The 22,842-nt window shown below is 35.0% G+C and overlaps 1 long non-coding RNA gene across 1 annotated transcript in view; it reads left to right on the top strand.

Annotated features, from left to right (window-relative positions):
- Positions 1-224: 224 nt before the first annotated feature.
- LOC121739526 overlaps positions 225-22,842 on the top strand; it is a 32,516-nt gene continuing 9,898 nt past the window's right edge. The window contains exons 1-2 of the long non-coding RNA XR_006037460.1: positions 225-434; positions 17,219-17,265. This is a non-coding gene — a long non-coding RNA (uncharacterized LOC121739526). The remainder of the gene's footprint in view (positions 435-17,218; positions 17,266-22,842) is intronic.

A 22,842-nucleotide genomic window follows, 5' to 3' on the forward strand; every position in this document is an offset into this window, starting at 1 on the left:
AAAATATTTTTTATCGCCGATACTAAAATTTTAAATCAAATCTAGAAACCAGAAAAATAATACCGAATGAGTTTTAAACGAAATGTTTAATATAATAATTAAATAACATAAAATTGACTCAAGCGCTGAAAGCGCTTAAAAATACAAAAACGCAATTCCTCCCTTCGTCTATTTCTGTCAGCCATTCATTCTTTCGTTCAAATCATGTCATGTCTGATGTCAGTTGTTATTTAGCTCATTTCAGTGCTGGTACTCTTATTTATTAAATGTTAAATTAAATTTATATTTCTCATAATCATTAGTTGAAGTGAAATTTCGGACTAAATTAAACCAGTGTCAAGGTTTGCCAAAACTTTTCGTCTAAAAATAATGTTTTAAAATTAAATGTTTTCAAGGCGGATTGTTCGGTGTTTTTTTCAAACCGATTGAGCTTGGTGAGTATTTTTTTTTCAATAACATAATATGTAGGTACTTATATTTAGTATGTATTCGAGATAATATTGTAGTGTAACTTTTAGAGCTTTTTCGGAGCTTTTTCCATCACATCTTTAATACATCTTTCGTTATTTTTTATTAAAAAAATCTTATTATAAAACGAAATAAAAAATAGGTTTTGTCTGATAATATAAAATAAATAAAAGTTCTACAAAACAGGTATTTCAAACAAAGGCAGACAGACTGTTGTCCTTATCTTTGCTTCTATCTGACAAAAAAAATCAGAAACACATAATACATGAAAATTTATATTAATATTAAATATAACGATAATATATGTAATTTTAAACGTATTAATATGAAGACAAGTCCAAATCGAAAGCTTACTTATACACCAATACTTCGGATTTACCATGGTGCATAGAAATCTGTGCTCGTACCAGTGCGGTGTCCAACAACCTCTGAAAAAGCTTGAACAATACTACTTCATGTTATAAGGATTCTTAAAAGTCGAAGATTTTCGTATATATTCTAGTGACACATGTTATTGTTTTTGGGCCTTTCATGTAAGCAATGACGTCACCAGCGGGCAGCGACTGTAAGCGCGTGGAGTGTGGACACGGACAGTGGACACGCAATTTTACTATACATATTTTACACGTTTAACCCACATTAGACATAAAATACAATATTATTACTCACAAGCCCCTTAAATGTCTGAATTGAAATAAAGTTAAAATACAAAAATAGAGATTTAAAAGAAATTGAAAGCGTCGTTGAAGTGTTTGGTGCGGAATTTTAACTGCCGCACGTGGTCGTTATTTGATTAAAGTTTGCGTGAAAAATAACATACTTACTTACTATTTTTCACGCCAAAGTTGGGTGCAAATAAAAAAAATACTTTCCTTTTATCATATAAGTACTTATCAATTATCATACTAAGTAGATGTAGTTATGCAACATAACAGAGCCATTTAATAATGCAGAGGTATATGTACTTAAATTAAATTTTTATAATGGACAGGGTGTATGAAGGCGCGGTGATCGTATCAGAACTTTTTATCTTTATACTAAGTGGCCAGCCTCTTCGAGGGTAGCACATTTAGAAAATCTATAACAGTTTTCCGCGCTTACTCACTGTGACGAATCCAAATTGCGCTACATTTTTGTTAAAAGGCCGCTTTTCAGACTGCAATTTTGAGCTTAAAATGTCTGCGCAGACATTATGATAATGTCTCGGACCAAAACGAGAATAAAATTATGAATAGCCCTTATAAATCTGAAAATTTTTAGGAGTATTTCGCTCGCTACGAAATAGTTGCCGCTTAATTTCAAAGTTTGGAACGCAAACAATTTACTGCAACTGAAATTAATTCAAATATCGAATCGCATTTTTTTTTTAAATTTGAATCGCAATCAAATGCATCTAATTTTTGAATATAGAATTTTTATTGGAATAGTTCAATTTGATTGATGCGACATTCCGCGCGGACTTCACACGGCTGTAGAACAATTTGTAGTACAAGTCAGAACCGCATCCTCGCGCAGCCCCACATTCAATTACCCCATTGAATGCCCGCATCGGTTCCCAGGGCCCGCTATTGTCCCAAAATGGACCCACGTGCGGGGCAGATGGCTGCTTGCGCAGGAGTTTGTGTTTTTGTACGACAAAATATGTGACAATAAGTTTTGTGTAATTTGGGATATTATATATATACAGTTTTGACTACATTGATAGGCCAAGAAAATTACATGTAAATATAAGTTTTATTAATAAATATAGTTTTTATATCATATTTAGCGTCAAACTAGCAACAAAGTTTGACGCAATAATAGACAAGATTAAAATGCAAGCTATACTTAGGACCTGTTTCACTACTTCCTGATAAAGTGCCGGATAGGCTATCCACAACTTTTTTGACAGATTCTCTATATTCTATCTGTCAAGTTAAGTGGTGGGAAAAAATCGTTGAGCTTAAATAACATTTTATAATTAATGTTACAAACTCAACGATTTTCGCCCCTGCCAACAATAATTTCAAGTTAGAAGAGTAGAACGGAAAACTATTGACTAATGACTCCGCGTAGGTCGCTAAAATATAAATATTTTCTCGTATACGATTGAAACATACATTTTTATTTAATAAATAAAAATGAGGAAAATATTTTCTGCATATACCATTAATTAACTTTAATAAATATTTAAGTTTTGTTTTGTTTAAAATAAGTTTTTCCAAGTTGCACACAATCTTTAAAACTAATAGTAAATATACCTATTTAAGTATACAATATCATTCTTCTAAAATTATTGAGAATGAGATAGTTGTTCGGACTGCGTTTATTTTATTTCCGAAAGTGAGACTATTCGATTTTGTTATTATTATTTATTTAACGATTTCCAAAAATATTAAATCTTGACTTTACTGTTCACACGTGGTCAATAGCTACGTAATTATTTCCTGTCCGTCAAATACCAGCAGTGTGGTCACAGCGCGAGCATGTTCTCCGGCCTCCGCCATCCTATTCGGATTGTCGACAGATGTAAGTTCGCATCCGGGCACATGGGGCATTCATATACCACGGAGACCTTGACGGGGACTAAGTGATTTCTGATCATCATCTGCAGACCAGTGTCAGTAGTAGCGACACCGTGTACGTTTGACAGTCGTATTTTTTTTGCTAATAAGTGGCTAAAGATCTTTCGGAATCCTCGTGGCGTAAATGCTAGTAATAAACTGATGATTAATATGAAACATATTAAATTAGTACAGTTGTCGAGTGAGTGGAGTGATAAGGCGGCCTTCGGAGCTGATAACCCGCGTCTGATAACACAGGAGTACATTGTCAAATCACACACTCAATTCATTGATACGCGTTTTCGTGGGGTGAACGAACAAGGGTCCACTGGTGTCCGTGTGTGTGTGTGTTCTAAATTTAAATTCCCTTCATGCTTTTTTAAGTTTTCAAACCCGACTTTTTGCCAACGAAATGCCAAGAACAATTTGCCAATAATAATCGGTGAGTAAAGATTTTTTTTTCAAAATCAAAGACTTGAAGAGTTATAATAATGTTAACAAGCTAGTCAAATATAAATTCTGTTATCAAAGCTACAAATATATCGTAGTCTTTCAATATCAGATAATATATGAAATGAGTCTGATTGTCGATATGTTTTAGATGGCGGAGTCGGTCTGCGACTGACAGGCCGCTAATAGGATCTTTATCTCCTCGTTAATTCCAAAAAATACGAGAATACGAAGCACAAAGCTGTTTTATTGCAAAAGTATTTAACTTGATCTTAACTGTGAACGCTATATGTAGAGCCAGACAAAAAAACTTATAATTTTAATATAGCAACCAGTGTCTTCAATTTAAATTCGGTAACATCATATCCACCCATTACATTTTATTGAAAGCGAGAGTTTGTATAAATGTTCGTTACTTCTTTCTTACAAACTTATCATCCCGAAAAGTACGTGTTTCCGTAGGTAACTCTAGCTGGTACCATATAATATAAAACACTCCCACTCAAGTTTATTTTTCATACAATACTTGAGCAATGTTTACATTAACCGTCTCAGAACTTACGTCAACTAGCATGTGCTAAGAATAATTAGTTTTATAGTTTTATATTTAATTTTGTAAACAATTACCTACTAACAATTTTTTCTTTAAAGTTCTACTTCCTTCTAGTTTTAAAATTTGTTAACAAATATTTGTAATGCTCATAAAATATGATAAGTATGGTAATTGGACATACGGAAAGATATTCATCATTGAACTAAGATATTATAAAGAACATATTATTACAGTAGTAGCGTTAGGGGGGGGGGGGGGGGGGGGGGGGGGGGGCAACAGACGAAAATAGGCGAAATAATAAGAAATCACGCCCAGGGCGCTGGAAGTGAAAAAAAGGCGCCGAAAAAATCTGGTAGTGCTAAAACCGACACTGAATACATAATAATAATATAATATTCTATAGACTCTTCACATCACGTCAGTCTGGCCCCGTGGTAAGTACCTGAAGGACTTGTGTTACGGGTACCAGACAACGGAAATATATTTAATATTTTTATACTATACATTATGTATATTTAAGATGTTTATTATATGATATATATATTTAATACACATCAATGACCCAGGAACTTTGAAAACTTTTTGTTCCGTCAGCGGGATTCGACCCCGCGACCCCGGGCTTGAGCTACCAATAGCTAACTAACGGCCGTTCCCAATATTCAATCTATCTCTGGTTTGACATACAACCGATCGCAGCTAACATTTAATTGACATAAAATATATGTCTCTAATCTCTATTAGGGCAAAACCAGAGATAGATCAAATATTGGGAACGGCCGTAAGCCACAGAGGTAGTCGAATAGATCCCTTTTGTTCGTATCAATCTTTAAAGTACTTGTTTAACACGTGTAACCATTTTTATTATATGTTACAAAGTAGCATGTATATGTTACATAGTAGTCTGTGTGCTGGTCTAGCAGCGGAGATATTCGCTGTATCAACAACGATAGCATATACGAGATCTGCCGCCTCAGACGTAACTGAGACCCTGTGAGCTGCTACACTTCTAAGAATATTGCTACAAAGAATAACTCATAAGTAGTACATACTTGCTTTGTATGCTATAGCCTATATCTTAATATTTTATTAGGTTAACGTGAATATTGTTCATAGTTTCATGAACTTAATAATTTTGTCGTGGAGTTCACGCGAACTCTATACAGGTGGCCCATACACACCCTGAAGTATTATCACTTAGTTATGTTACACTCTGTATATGAGCCAAATTTCATCAAAGTCAGTTTAGCCGTTTTGAGGCTTGATGCCGTGACTTTGCCAGAAACCAGAGAGACAGATAAAGACTAAAGTTCCAAGGCTCCAGTCTTCGTCTTCTCTGGTCTTTTCTTGATGTGTAGATGGTTAGGTCTTGATATTTTATTTCTAGTGATTACATACAGGTCTATTAAATGGTACATAACAATTGTTTTCCGAAAACTCTTTACGGTCGCATTGGTCTTTTATGTGCGGACATAACAGTAACCGTTTGTGACAAGAACGATATAAATTGTGCCATTCCGGTTATAAAAACCAAAAGATTAGGGCAATTAGGTATTAGGGGCCATCGTTTAATTCTAAGTTTTCTCTACTATTGTAGCTTACAGTAACGAGGAAAGAAATTTCCGATATTGAGTCATAATCTAGTAGGTTAACTATAATTACCAATTAGACACGGGAGTCGGGACCCTTGAGCGTAGATAGATGTTAGATGTAGAAGGGCGCCGAGGAACATTTATTAATGATCATTGATTAAGGATAAAGATGGACCCGTGCGAGTTTCTTGCGCCGGTTCTTCTCGCCGGGTTAGTTCCCGAACCAGTGGTAGGCCTCATGTAGACGTCCTAAAACTGTTAACTTTGTTAAATTTAGAAATGAATATTTTGATTTTGATTGAGAAAATAATCTTGCAGTTTACATTAATCTAATTCAATGCCTAAACACAGAATTTGTGTGATTAAGTACCTTCATTTGGCATGGAAATAAGGAAATATCAATCGAAGGTGATGAAGTGAAATTGAATAGAATCCTAACTAAACTTTTAGAGAATATTTGATACTACACGACCACACTAGCCTGTTAATCCAGCGACTGGAGAAGGAAACGTCATTTCAATTCACGTTACAAACGAGAAAATCTTCAAACTAATTCTGCATATCCTCAAAGACCAGCCAACAAGCAACTAGACAAGCAAATACATCTAAACATTTAAATAACGATAGTCAAAAAGCTACTTAAAATATTACAAGTCATAATCTTCTTTACAGGATACGATATACCTCCACCAAAATAACAATCCCTTTATCGCACTGTGGCTCCGAATGTCCAAGCTTTCAACGAGATCGATTTTACAACGGTCGACGCGTCACACGACTAGTCAGCCGACCGGTTGAGTTGACCGGTTGAGTGGTCGTCCGGTTAAGGACGAGTTTATCAATTTGTCGGAGATAAAGTTTGAGCTGAAAGACTAACACTACTTTGTATAGTGATAATAGCTTTAATTTTCATCGCCTTTTCGAGCTATTCTCGTTTCGAATATTTCAAAACGGCATGGTAGGTTATGTATGTGCACAATATTTTTTACATTTTTTAATTTTAAATATATAGTGCCACTGAAAGCGTTTTTGCCCCGCCAGAGATCAGCTTTCTTTTCTTTTTTAGCTTTGTTGGAAATTCTGAATTAATTATAACTTTTAATTAATTATAATTAATTATAATTTTGTTATTTAAATCAAATTCAGTCCAGTAATAATAAAGCGGTTTTTTTATTATAATTAAATAATATTTTTTTTATAACAATTAAATAATACTTAAAGCTTATGAGTTATGTTATGACACGACGTGTAGACTGTATGTAGAGACCAATAGCGATTATGTCGGGGCTATAAACTGATTAAATTAAGCCACACCAACATTGCTCCAGCTAATGATTCCGAGCCATCTGTGCCAGTAATAATACTATGACAGTTCTGCATAATGTATAGAGAATTAATTTGTAAAGGGTAGACCGTAGAGCACATTTAAGTAAGAAAGATGTATTTTACACGCTGTACTTAAATTCTATTATAGTTATTAAGTAAATTTTACTTGCTTGTTTTCCATTCCAATAAAAATAAATATTGCCTTGTTAGATAGAAATGGGCAAAGTTTCTACAAATGTCTGAAAAACCCAGGCATTTTCCCATCTATGTAATACGTGGGAGAGCCATGCTTCGGCACGAATGGGCCGGCTCGACCGGATAAATACCACGTTCTCACAGAAAACCGGCGTGAAACAGCGCTTGCGCTGTGTTTCGCCGAGTGAGTGAGTTTACCGGAGGCCCAATCCCCTAACCCCTAACCTATTCCCTTCCCTACCCTCAACTATTCCCTTCCCTACCCTCAACTATTCCCTTCCCTTCCCTTCCCTACCCTCCCCTATTACCCTATTCCCTCTTAAAAGGTCGGCAACGCACTTGCAGCTCTTCTGATGCTGCGAGTGTCCATGGGCGATGGAAGTTGCTTTCCATCAGGTGACCCGTTTGCTCGTTTGCCCCCTTATTTCATAAAAAAAAAAAAACTATATAGAATAATAAATGCCCAAAAATGCCTAGGAGCCCAATACCCATCTACACTGACTACGTAGTACTCAAAACTCAGTGCCCATCTATAACTTTATCCTGCGAATAATAAAAACTAAGGAATCGTAACTCCCATACTATTACCGTTTTAAATTTGGTTCCTTTTGATCTGTCATGTAACGTCAGCCTAGTACCGCTCAAGGTCACCTAAATATTGCAAATGTATTGAAATGTGTACCTAAGGTACACTTTTTTGACAAGTATTGTGGAGCATGTTTTTTGACGAAGTTACTTTTCCTTAGTTTTTATTATTCGTACACTTTATCAAATAAAAAAAATTAAAAAAGAACAGCGCCCTCTACCGTCTAGAGACGAAAAATCGCAGTCGTCGCGCAGCTGCCACACAACAATGACGTGGGGGACAATAGATGTCTTTTATAAAGTAAACAATACCAGTAACGGTATTTCGGGAAGTGATTTTTTCGCATTGTTTGGCGAAGAATGCGTGGAATAACGAGAGTTATTATTATCGATCTAGTTGTGTTAATTGAGCAACTCTTGTTTAACATGTAAAAGGGGGTTTGGCTTAGCAACTGAAACGTATAAGGGTGTTTACTAATTATGTATTTTGACAGGAGTTTATCTATTTATTAGCGATCTCGATTGGATAATTTCACAGCTAACCAAACAAAAGTACTGTCTTTATAAACTGGTTGTTTAATATAAAATCGAATATACTCTAAAACACGTGTAGTGTTGTACATAACTAATACTCGCAAATACTCATACAGATAGATGCAAGTAGCAAACCACTAAAAATCGTATAAATTAAAAATGTATTTAATTTTCTGGCAACACTCAGAGAATGAATTTTACTGTTCAAAACGTAGTACAACCACAATTCCGATGGAAATAAGGATACAAGAATTACATTTTTAATTTTACGTTTCCCATCGCAGTGCTCTCGTATCTGAATGTAAACTATTCATTACAGTAATTGGAGCTGGCTTTGGAAACCAGGATCTCGACCCATTTTTTATTCGGCAAATATTTTACAAGATTATATTACAGGATGAAGTTCCCATTGGTTTAAGTACTTTTACGGAAAACATACGCTTTTATGTATTCGAATTTGCGATATAATATTAGTTATTTCATATTAAATATGAGTATGTAGATTGCAAATATAACAAATTAATAACATTATTACTTACGAAGTAATAAGGAAAACAAAGATTTTCCTGTACCGATAGTAAAACATGTAGCTATGCTGACGGCGACCGAACCCAAGCAACCCAACCAACAAAAATATTAGTGATTTCAGAAATAATGTCATAAATAAGTAATTTTTCAAAAACTAATACAATTTCATCGGCAAATCTTTTTACAGAAAGTATTAAAATATAAAATGTACCTTTATGGTCGCAATACATAATAATAAGTTGTAATAATATGTGAGGTAATGTTCGCCGTAAATACAGATGATATAAGCTTCTCATTTTTCGTGTGCCATTTTTAAATTAGACATGCACAATCTGAGCTCACCGGAAACATTTTGCGGTCCATCCCTCAAAAATGTAACTCCTTTTAAAATTTCATAAATGTACGAAACATGCAGATTAAACTTATCTAAATGTAAATAGATGTTTCAATGTAAAGTATTTAAAATTTCAATATGATATCAAACTGAATTTTTATGTGGATGTGGGCTGTTTATTTAAAATTTACAAATAAAGGGCCGAACGCCACGACTCGATCATGTCATGCTAAAGCTAAAACAAACGCGCGTTCCATTTCCAAATTATTTCAAATATGGCTGCCTGTAACGAGCCGAATGGACAAACAACAATTGACCCCAATTCGCGTGGCTAATGGCGCGCCGGCCGAGGACCTGTAGGGCTGAATTACCATTGTTCTTTTCGACTAAATATGACACACTTAATAATAATGACATTGTTATGGCTTATGTAGATTCAAAAACTATTTCTTTCAAGTATGTTAGCTTTATGGCATATGACAAATATATTATTTACAAAAATGGTTTAAAAAGCACTTAAGTTGGTTAAACAATTTAAATATTTTATTTCCTACTTTTAGTTCTGTTTCACTTTATCAAATAAAAGAAAAAAAAAATTATGTCCGAAACACAAAACATTTGTGGTAACCCTATTTATAGTACAAGTCACCGTGACATTGATATTTTTCGACGTATCGTCGGATCACAATTGGTGCGAAACTCGATTACCAATATTAGAAAGAAATTTTCAAAAATGGTTATTGAATTATTATTTAAAAGTGCAAAGAATTCAAAATATTAACAAAACAAGCTATCAATTTGAGATCTGCTTTTGTAAAATCCTATTCATCTTTGAAAACCGATAATAATAATTGTTTAAGATATATCATGTGCATTATATTCTATCTGTGGCTGTATCGTGTCTGTCAAATGCAGCGTGCGGTGTTGCCACAACTGATATAAAGCATCAAGATTGTGTTGTTGAAGTATCCTTATCTTTGCGGGAACATAACGAGTCAAACAAAACTTTTAGAAAAAGTATTTGACAAAATTATTATATTGTACTTTATTAAATGGACACTAACCTTTGAAATTATGCATGCAGCATAACGGATATTGTATTCTTAATTAACGTGAAAGGATAAAAAAAACGTTTTGTAAAACAATAATTAATTTTTGGTTAACGAAAGATAAGGGTCCATAAATATTAATGGTTTCCAAAAATTGTGAACCGGACACATTGGCAGCAAAAAATCTATATTTCAAATATCGAACGGGAAGTGACGCCGATAAATGCGATAGGAAGCGCTGACCCCGCGGCGCGATAACAGAGGCACAGAATATTCCAAATTCAAATCGCGACACCCGCCATCTTTGTAAACATGGAAGCTTTTTTTCCAGTTTGAACGTCGACGACCCTTTTTATCTTGTGATTTCTTTGACATGGATCTTTATGAAAATTTGATTTTAGTACCTACTGTGTTTCGTACGAAACAAGAGAGGACTGTTTTTGCTTCGATATGTCAGAGTTCATGACTCAACTTCTCAAGAGTTGTTTCTGCTTCTTTTTACTTGTGATTTTGTTTTGTCTTGGACTTCATTTATTCACATTATAAACAATTTTCGGTACAAATAAATCGAGATACAGATGGCAGAAGTAGAGGTAGAGCTGATGTTATCACAGTATTACAGAAAATCAGCGTAGAGGCGTCGTTAAGATTCCTAGGTTTCCAAAAAAAATGTGTTTAAAATAACATACTTTTTACTTATGTAATCTTTTATTTTATAACTTCTACGATATGCTGGCTAAACATTTTTATCACATCCAAACATAATATAACCATTATAAAATGCAAATTCAGTTGCCTTCATACAAAATAAGTATTCTATGAATAAAAAACTTATGGCCCATATAAATAAAACATTGTAAGTACCTGGAATCGATAAAATCTAGGACAATAACATGTTTTCATATGTATTATTCACTACTCATTTCAAAGATGTTTATGTTAAATCTGCCTTTTTAAACTGTGACGCCGAGGAATAAAATGTTTTAACCCTAAGTGATATAATATAAATTTAATGTTCTTTTCTAATATAATATACTTACTGAAATATGAAATGTTTTTAAAAGAACTAACTTTAAAAAGTAACCAAAAGCTTTCATCAGTAGATTCAATAGAAATATTAGATATTAAAGTTAGTACTTTGTAACGTAAAAATTAAACATTTTTAATGGAAAAGAAATTGTCAATATCAATCGCTTTTCATTCAGTAGCAATAATAGAGTAATAAAGACTTATGTAGAAGAAAAAGAAAAAAATAATCGATCTAAAACCGTGCGCGCACCTCAGATTGAATAAGATCAAAATTTAAAATTCAAATAACGAATACGCTCTGATTTCATCACCAGATAAAGTAGCTAAGCTACCTACTGTGTATTTAGTTGTTCTTTGCCTTTGGGGTGTGCCATAAGGAAGAAATAAGAATATTATAATCATTGATTTTGTATTTTGAGTGCTATTTATTAATAAAAAGTAAGACATAGTAATGGTTAGTAATAATTGTTTTGTATTTTACTAATATCGGTATTAAGATTAATTTTTAGTACCATAGCTAGAATCTCTTAAATATGTAATTTAATACTTATTTTATTTATATAGGCTGTACAAAACTAAGTAATAATACTTTAGGGTGTGTTATGTGTTCCTTGTAGAGGGTTCACTGTGAAAGTAGCAGCGCTGAAAGGCCAAATTTTTTATGGGGACACTCGTGACACTGGGGCGCTTGCCCATACAAATCACAAAAAAATGTATTGCTCTTTCAAGTACACACCCTAAACTAGTACATATTATCATTTATCACATCATATGTAGTTTTATGACAACTTGTAGCACTTATCCTACGAAATGTATGGTTACCCTACTTCCACAGCTGTCAAAACTTAAAGTAAATGCTTTGTCCCGCAAGCATGATTTCATTTAAGAAGTCTGTTTCATTACGAAACAGATTATTGCAAATATAAATTTCAATATAAATTGGGATAAAAATTAAAGTATCTATACCTATACAATCAATAGAAATAAATCCTTACAAGGGCGCTTGTCCTATCAAGAATCATGATTACTACTCAATGCATTTGGGTATATATGATGAAAGTTTGTAATTCGCCAGATTGTAGTTTGTGTCACAGCGGGAAGATGTTTACCATGCTTTGGTGGAGTGTGCCCGGGTGGTGTCTGAGAGGCGCAGGTTTGAGGCTGATGCGGGGGTGGCGCTGACGCGGCTTGGTTGCGTGAGCGCCATTCTCGCTCAGCCGAAAGATCCTGTTTGCTGGGGGCTAGTAAATTTGTATTTATATTTTATTAAGTGTAGATCTGATTAGTACTTACCTCTTTTAATTCATTAGTCATTACGCATGAGAATTTTGTAATTTTGATTTTTATGAGGCTGGCATTGTCGGTTTCGACACAAGCCTTTAAATAAAGAAAAAAAAATGATTCATGACAGATATTTCGAATCTATAGATAAAATAAGCATCAATAAACTTACTGAAACCAGTCATACATATTATATTTATTACTCTATGCTGAAACCAAAAAAAGAAAGTAGACATAGATCATAATGGATAAGTAATACATAGGTATAGACTTTGGTATAGACTCAACAAAAATGAAAAATCCTGCAGTTTGTGTAAGTACGATATCGTGATGTATCAATCATTCGCCCAATAAGTGGGGAAACAATACACGTGGTCCAACAATGATATCGCAATTTGGTCTTTTCAGACACTCCACTGCTCACATGTCTGCTGTTAATTAAAACAAAACAACACACGAAATACATTCCTATTTACTTGGTGTTAAGTTCTCAAATGGCGTGTTGTTTCAAACCGGGGAAAATTCTTAATGCGTGCCGTGTACTGGTGGCAATAGAGGCTAGTTTTGAAACGTAAGCGCTCACCCTCGAGAAGAATCTCCCCGTTTGATGGCAACTTTTAATTTTACACATTTCAAGCCCTGAGATTTCAATTCGCTATGAATATGCTTCTTTAACAACGATTTACTTTTTCACACAATAGATCTTTTTTTATCTCGTCTTTTTTCCTTTTTTTTTTTCGGAAATTCGGTTACATATTTAGACTTTCCGGTATTCTGGATTGAAATTTTTTAGGCAACCCACTTGCAATAAATTTGTTGACATACGTAATCGAATATAAAATACTTTTCATCCATTAACCAGCTCGGTGAAGGTCCTTCTATGAAGGGATCCTAGGACCTAGGCCATGTTGATAGCGACAATTTAACGGCTGACAAGGTACGTCTACACTTTATCAAATAGTATGCCATCGAATGGACATTAAATCTAAAATAATAGCAGCATTATACAATCAACAAGTTCCAGTTAGTGAAGTGGTCGGGGCCGTCGGGCCGTTGCCGCCGAAGTCGCAGTCATTAGCTGAAAATATGGCGTCGAGGGGAGTGCGCATGCGTCAGTCACACGAGGCGGGAACGAGCGCGATTGGCTGCATCCTGCCGCAAATTCAACGTCGCGGACGTCCGTCGCACACGCGTTCCTATTTTAAAATTTCAAATTCGTATTCGAATTGTTTTCAGTGAGTGTTTGTGGGCTTGTGATTTTTTTACGGTAAGATATTTTGGGCCACGGTTTCTGTCGTAGGCGCGCTATTTTTGCTTTGACATTGTTTCTGTTTTCATGTTATCAAAATAGTTTCCTTAATAGTATGAATTATTCTTGGAATGTGTAGACGTGATTCACTACATTTAAATGGTCCGTGGTCGTTGACATTCCATAACATAAACTGAGTCGTTCTGAGTGAGCTCTCTGATTTTTGTCATTATGTACATTGTACAGTATGTGTCTCCTAATAATTTTAATCTGATGAAATTTGTAACCTTAAAATATAGCAAGTGTATGATGAAAGTCTGACAAAGTAATTACTTCTTCAATGTAGTTTGTTGGTCAGGGATCGTTATAATTTATAGGTTGACTCATTCTTATCGATATAGTAGCTGTGGAATACAAGGACACATCACAGAAAACAAACAATATCCCGATAAAGACCCCGATATACAAATAAGTCAATATAACACAAGAAATATCATGTATGTACTTCGCACTCAACTGCAAGACTAGACCAGTCAAAATTTATATTGTCAATATTGTATTATATTTGTAATACTTAACTTGGCTTGTGGTTTGTTAGGGTTCCGTACCCAAAGGGTAAAAACGGGAACCTATTACTGAGACTTCGATGTCTGTCCATCTGTCTGTCCGTCTGTCTGTCCGTCTGTCTTTCCGTCTGTCTGTCCGTTTGTCTGTCTGTCTCCAGGCTGTAACTCAAGAACGGTAATAGCTAGAGAGTTAAAATTTTCGCAGATTGTATATATATCTCTTGCCGCTATAACAACAAATACTAAAAACAAAATAAAATAAATATTCAAGGCGGGCCAAAAAAATCATGTTTGTTCCCATACAACAAACATGTTTTTTTTTGGCTTTTTTTGCTCGTAGTCGTAATACATAATGGCAACAGGTAGGTACTTGAAATATTCACGAAATCACTAGTTATATAATATGTTTTTCAATATTTAATAATAAAATTAAAATAAATTAAATAATTAGGGGGGGCTCTCATACAAAAAACACAATTTTTCGCTTTATAACGGTACGAAACCCTTCGTGCACGAGTCTGACTCGCACTTGGCCGGTTATTTCTTATGAATCGTATTGAGATTATTGAAATATCGCAGCAAAAAGCGTTGTCAAAAATGAGGCCATTTTGAAATTTGAAGTTATCATATTATTTATGGACCATAATGGCGTATCTACTTATTTTTGACCGACTTCCAAAAAGGAGGAGGTAATACGTTCGGCTGAAAAAGCATTTATACCATTGGCAACCCACTGAGGCCGTTATAATAAAAAATAGAAGGAGATTGTACTGTTCATTTTTTTTTTATGAAATAAGGGGGCAAACGAGCAAACGGGTCACCTGATGGAAAGCAACTTCCGTCGCCCATGGACACTCGCAGCATCAGAAGAGCTGCATGTGCGTTGCCGGCCTTTTAAGAGGGAATAGGGTAATAGGGGAGTAGGGAAGTGAAGGGAGTAGGGGAGGGTAGGAAAGGGAATAGGGTAGGGGATTGGGCCTCCGGTAAACTCACTCACTCGGCGAAACACAGCGCAAGCGCTGTTTCAGGCCGGTTTTCTGTGAGAACGTGGTATTTATCCGGTCGAGCCGGCCCATTCGTACCGAAGCATGGCTCTCCCACGTATATATACTTAGTGCCACAGTGGTAGGTGCATTTAGAAAATTTTCTAAACAGTTAATGCGCCAATGAATAGATCTACAAAATTATTTTAATTGTTCAAAAGTAGAATATCCGGAAATGACTAATGTAAGAGAACTTGGCTACTACCAGTCCCAAGCCGCACCGCGGTTGCACGGTGCACCGTTTCCCACGAGTAGGGTGACCATCGCGTTGTCTACAAACAGGAATGTTTGTAGACAACGTGATGACTGAAACCCGACATTGACATTTTAAAATGTTTGTAACCTATTCATTTATGACATTTTGCTTCTCGTTACTATAATGTCATAAAATCACGCTTCTAAAAACTCTACGAATTGTCATGAGAGTTTTTAGCTGGCTCTTGTCAAATGTACTTTGCGAATATTATATTTCAATATGTCACATGTGTACTTAATATTCCTTTGACGTTGTATTTAGGGCAACCAACTAATTAGTTCATATTTCATATAATACTTGTAGTGTCACAAATCACAATTAATTAAATCCGTTTTTCATGAAACTTAATATGTAGATCACAAGGGCATGTTATCTTAGTAGACCTAAAAGGGTAATATTATTACACTCAGTTATGTAATAAGTTAAGTGAATGAAACAGTATTTCAGAGCCCGCATCCACCCATCCAATTTCAATTCAAGTTTGAGCAAAACATTTTCATCTCGGCGTAATGTTATTTAATTATATGAAAATAAACCGTTGAATTCATTGCTCTATCAATATAATTGAGATTATAAGAGCATAAACTCAAGTACAGTTTCTAAGTAGTATATTTTTAGAATTTATGCACAATTTTTCAATGACGTCGCCAGAAAATAATAAATAAAAATACTCAGGAAGAAATCACTTCATCGTGAACATGCTGAAAACAATTGATATTATCCGACGGAAAGTATAACAATAGCGGTCGCATCGATTCATTTTTATTCATTATACTTATTGATGATCAACATTTTCATTATCTTCACTATCCGAGACAATATTAATTACCTCACTACGCGAACAGAAATAAACCTAAAAGAATCCATCCTCATTTTAATAACAAACAAAAAACAATACCCGTAAACCGAGCACAAAACTCCTCCATTAAGGACCGTAGAAAGAAAAAAACGGCCTATTGTGCTACACACAAACAAAAATCCCAAACCGCGACACCAGACTGAAGAGTTTTGAATATGACGAGAGAAATTAATTTTTGTAGTCGACGTTAAAAAAATATGCGATGCTTTAAAAACCTCCGTATAATTACCGGGCCGCGTAAAAAGAAATGTAAATAGAGAGACGACAAAGAGATACTATCTCGAATGCCGGCTCTTAATTAAAAACTCTAATTTGTGAAATGGGCGCCGAAACAGTCGGCGACGCTTGACATTAAGGTCAATTTTATTCAACTATTATAATTTATTTAAACTTTAAAACAATGTACGATATAAACTTCTATAGCCCGGCTTTCGTAAATGGAAGTAGCGGACAAATATTATGCTATGTTGAGTTTCTTGATTTTATTTCCGGTAAATACTGAGAGAAATCATGGATTTAGCTTGTTTAATTAACAGTCTATAAGTTTTATTTTATAAAAAATAAAACATGGAATTACATAGTTATTACTTATTACTATTGAACCTGCTCTTACAAAACTAAATTAATTTACTAAATTAATCAGAATTCTCATCGTTATTGCCAGACAATCCTACCACGCTGTGAAACATATTGATTTAACAAATAAACACATAAATATGTTGTAATTTATAATAATTAGACCTAAATAAATCTTGTAATCAAAAAAATATTTTGTCCACAGTTTCCCTGAAGTGTGGTCGTCCGCATTCTTTTCGCTGCTCCAAAGTGGTAAGTGTTAACATACGTCATATTAAACGTGTCGACGCATTCACTATTATTTTAATTTATGTAAATGCTTTTCAAAGAAAATGAAACTAAAGAATCAATTACATATGGATAATAGTAAGTACTATAAACTATAACAGTTAGCTTAAATTATAAATCTACAAATCAGAGTGGCCAAGCCCGATATCGAGGAGAGTAAGAAACTATAGTCCAAAGTCCAAACGTATATTTAATTTTTTATAATAATAGTCCCATCATACAGACATTACTTAGTATGAGATGATGATGACAATAACAACCACAACGAGGTGCGACAACTATAAAAACGCGAGATAATCGCGCCATAACCGCTAGGGGGCGCGGGACCCAATTTAGCTGGTTATAGCCACGCTTCCGGAGGGGGATTAGGACTGACAATTAGGACTGACCTTACCATGCACGTTAGGAGGGTTACAACATAGCCCCCCTAAATCTAGGTAATAGGGAATAAATAGGAGTGTGAATAATAAATTAGGACTGACCTTACCATGCACCTTAGGAGGGTTACAACATATCCCCCCTAAATCTAGGTAATAGGGAATAAATAGTACACGAAGGTCGAAGCAGAGGGCGCTACTAGTACATACAGTAAATAATCCGACTAAAACCTGACATGTTGCAGCACACGTCATATTAGAACATTGACAGAAACGTTGTCAAACGCCGAACAACATTTTTTTTCTATACTGGTGCTGCCCCTAGCGTGAAAACATCGCAGTAGCATATGCTATTTGTAATCACTTTGTATTTGAGATACTCCCTAAAATTCTCCTCAAAATTTCAAGCTTTTCATCTTCGCTCAGTAAAAATGTGACGTAGTCCAATCGCTTTAGGCCAAATTAGGAGCAAATCTCAGAAAATCGCGGTACCCAGTATATTACCACGTAAAAACTTGTAGTTTGGTATCCTAAAACAGTTCTCAAAATTCACACATAATTGGATGGTCGTAAGTTTTAAAATCAGGGTATCTGGAGCAGGTGGTAAAATAGTCATGACAGGTTCCAGGAATCCGTTTTTGATCGAGCGCGCGCTTTACGCCCTCTATTTTGAAAACAGTTCAAGGTGTAAAAAAATGTCAAATAGAAAAGTTGTAGGGAATTTAATTTTCTACAACTTTCCTATTTATACAAAAAAACGTTAAACGCATAAAAAACTAAAAATTTGCAAAAAAAGTAAAAAAATCGAGTTTTGTCACTTATGACCCCTAATTTGAAAACTTGCGTCCATCCAATTATATTTGAATTTTGAGAACGGTTTTAGGGTGCGAAACCACAAGTTTTTACGTGGTAATATACGGGGTATCTCGATTTTCCGAGGTCAACCCCCTATGGTGATTACTGACTGGGCTAACGTAGCGCTACGAAGCTACGAAAGTGCTACACGGAGGCTACGTCTTACTACGTCGACTTACAAAAATGTTTGTTTATTTTTTATGTCATTTATATAATATTGAGAAATCAGAAGAATAATATGCGGTGTTGTAGCATGTTCCACTGTAGTGCAACATACATAGGACGTAGGTACGTACGATAAATTCGCCAGCGAAATTTGAGAAATTGGGAGCTGAGGCGCGTTTTCCTATAAGAAAATAGTTGCTCTCCTAAAACTTTCATTACTATTTTTTTTTATGAAATAAGGGGGCAAACGAGCAAACGGGTCACCTGATGGAAAGCAACTTCCGTCGCCCACGGACACTCGCAGCATCAGAAGAGCTGCAGGTGCATTGCCGGTCTTTTAGGAGGGAATATACCCTATTCCCTCCTAAAAGGCCGGCATAGGGCAGGGAAGGGAAGTAAATAGGAGAGGGTAGGGAAGGGAAAATGGTAGGGGATTGGGCCTCCGGTAAACTCACTCACTCGGCGAAAAACAGCGCAAGCGCTGTTTCACGCCGGTTTCCTGTGAGAACGTGGTATTTCTCCGGTCGAGCCGGCCTATTCGTGCCAAAGCATGGCTCTCCCACGTTCTTCGGAGCTTGTGCGCGCATATTATGTACTTACTTCGTATCTTCTTTCTTTCGTTTCGCCATAGTCAATGATATAAAGTAACGTTTTTATTAATTTCTAAGATCTGCATACTTACGTTTTGTTTCACAATCTTCATTTCAATTTAGATTTAAAATCTTGGCATGCGCAAATCTCGTACAATGCGTTTTCGAATTTGCGTTGCGAATTCCGTGAGTCTTTCCCAAATGATATTCGACCTAATAACATACTTTTCTTACATGAAAGTAAGCTATATTAATATTATGTATTATTATGGATATTGGGCTGTAGGGACAGATCAAACTATTATGCGTTTATAAAAAAAATGAATTCAATCTTAATTTCAGATTTAACATACCTACTTGTTTGTTGTTACTGCTTGTGTCCGTTCGAAAAGATCCCTAAAACCGAACACTAATGCTTACTGAGAAATTCGATATCTAATCTGAGCAAGCCTTGAGAGTAAAAATAACAATTTAAGTAGCCTTTGAAGCCGACCAGCGTATTGTTTCTACAGATTATAAAGGTGGAACATAACTCTGGGCGATTATAAAAAATAAGCCTCTATTTTCTTCTAAGAAAAGTTTGAGATTGTATTTTCGCTGAAATCCCATCTTCGTAGCGAAAAGAGCAACCATAATCAATCTTTATGTTTAATAATAATTTTTTACTGTGTGTATAAAATCTATTTATCGTGCAGGAACCGTACATTTTTCGTGATACAAACTATACAATGTCGTTCGGGGAATTCATGATATCTCTATGCTGTTTCAAATCTGAAAATGTTCGTTATATAATTCAAAAACTATGCCGCTTATCCTATCTAACCATTTTCAAAGTAACATATTTAATTAAGAGGATACACCAGGGGCGAGAGAAATTGAAAATAGGTATTTGAAAATATCTATTTTCAATTTCTCTCCACTGTCTCACCAATCTCAAGTCTCCCACCGCAGAGCGTGATAGAGACAACACGACAAAAGTTCTAATAAAAGAACAGAAAATCTTCGATTCGTTGTCCGCTGATTCCTTCTCCAAAACATAAACGATTTAAGTAATTTTTTCATTAAGAATTAAAGCAAGGCTTGAGCTGTGTTCCTATGTTTAATTTTTTTTGTATATTCTAGCCAGTTTTGTTTTCTGGGTGTTTGAACACAGAGGAAAATCTGGCCATTTTTTTTGGTTTTTGGACGTTTTTATCTTTTTTAATAATTAGATTAAGGAAAAAAAGAAAACATAGGAACATGCTAATAGTGGCCATAGATATTTAGGAAAAAAATCATAACTCTACCGGTATTATCCAGGGAAGAAACAGGGGACAGCGTTTGTATGGAAAAACGGCGGTGTGGAATCCTCTTAACATAATTATTTCATAACCTACTAAATAAATAAGTGGTTAAACATTTAAGTGGTTGAGTCCTCAACAATCTCTTTTAACTTATATAATTGAAAATAAAAAGCACGGGAGTTTTTAATATAATTACGAAGTTAACTTGTTAACATTACGATGATAAAATAAGTTAACTATTTCATCTACTTTATACCTGCAGATGAAGCAGCATTTTATTAGCATGTCAGATTATAATATAATTTCTTATAAGTACACACAGATATTGCTACTAAAACCAGCAATCAACTTAGGATGTAAGTGTCCAAAAAGTCTTGCTATTTTAATTATATATTACCAAACCTAGATATGTCCTGTTCTCTATTCTCTTTGCTCAGTAGAAATAAATGTCCTTATCCGGAACTTGAAGAATCTCTATATCAAGTTTCATCCAATTCGATTCAGCGGTGTAGACGTAAAGAGTGAAAAGTTATCAGTTCCGCATTTATAGAAGGTGATGATAATAGATGATAGATGATTTTCAGATCTTAACGTAGCTAAACTTTGTTCGCCTTTCACCTAGAATAGATAGAGCAAGAAAAGTCTCGTCCAGTATATGTTAGATAGAATAGATAGAGTAAGAAAAGTCTCGTCCAGTAGCAACTCAGTCGGTGTGTCACCGCGCCGGGTGTAGGGCGGGGCGCTGACCTCGTGACGGTCACATTTTATGCGTCGACCACTCATAGATTTGTAATAATACTAATGCTTCAGTATACTAGTACACGATAGACGTTTTATTCTTTCTTTTTGGCTAGGCCAATTCAGGCACGCTATAAGCACTTATTAACTTCATCAAAGTATACGACGCGTATTATCTGAGTTGTTCGAATGTGGCTGAGTTACTCTACTGTATAGTGTGTAAACTTAATATAATAATATTATACTTAATATTAATATTACGAAATTGGTCAAGCGAAAATACGCGCATTTTACGCCGGGCCGCAGCGCGTTGGGACGCATATTTCAAGAATACATAATATTAGTATGTACTAAATACATACTAATATTATGTATTCTGTGATATAGGTCATAAAAAAATTATTGAGCCGCTCCATGTAACGTGCGCGTGTACCTTTTAAGAATTAGCGTTGGAGGTCTGTCTTTAAGTGTGATTTGGAATGTACGCTCGAAGAGCTGCGCAACCAAACGGACCACTTAAAATTGACACTGAATTTCACGCTTTGTATTTATTTCACTACCCTCATAATATGTCATGAAAAATAAAAGGCCAGTCGACTGTCGACCCACGCCCTCGCGCATAAGGTTTAATTTCAAACAACCGGCGATATTTATTTAGGATCGGACAGGAGCTTTTGTAATTAGTGTGTTTGTTTGTTTGTTAATGCATTACTGTCCTTTGTGCTTTGTGCTCAGGTTAAAAACATGTGAACGAATTAACCGATCCAAACTAAAGTACAATTGAATTAATTTTACGACATTTTGTGGAAAAGAAATGAAACAAAAATATCAGACAATGTTGATTTTTTAGAAATCATGGAAACTAAAATTGATCGTTACGATCTAGAAAACTAATATATTCGTTAATTTTTAATTCCTATTTAAATAACGGATCTGACAATCTCTTCGTGTATACTGCATACTACCCTTTTTGGTTGGGTGGCACCAGAGGCGTGGTGAAAGTTAAAGTCATGGTCAAAGTTATGGTTATAGTTAAGGCTAATTTAACTTTAACCTTAACTTTCACCACAGAATTTGACAGAAGACATTGCTGGTCCGACAAGGCTTTATAAAAACGTGGGCGGGGGCGCTGCTGGTAAAGGACAACTGTAAAAAATGGCGTCTTTGTATGATCACAGCGTTAGTTCCTTTTTTCGCCACGTGCATTTAAAACCTTGTCTAGCTCTACGGATAAGGTTAAATATGGCGTCTTGATGGCGTCCATTTTTAACTTTTATCAAAGATTTCACATTTTGTATTGTAGTTAAAGTTACAATTATAGTTAAAGTAAGTTGGTGCAAACCACCCTTAAATGAACAATTATGTAACCAATGACTTAGCAACATTGATAAAAATTTTAAAACGTTCGTAAAAAAGTTAGGATAACCAATTTAATTAAGATGAAGATAGGCTAGGATAACCAATTTAAAAACATCTTTCTAACGGATATCCCGCTGGGATAAGAGATGTTATTGGGGGTCATCCGTACCCCAT

The sequence above is a fragment of the Aricia agestis genome, chromosome 2 (genome assembly GCF_905147365.1).
Source record: "Aricia agestis chromosome 2, ilAriAges1.1, whole genome shotgun sequence".
Classification (NCBI taxonomy): domain Eukaryota; kingdom Metazoa; phylum Arthropoda; class Insecta; order Lepidoptera; family Lycaenidae; genus Aricia; species Aricia agestis.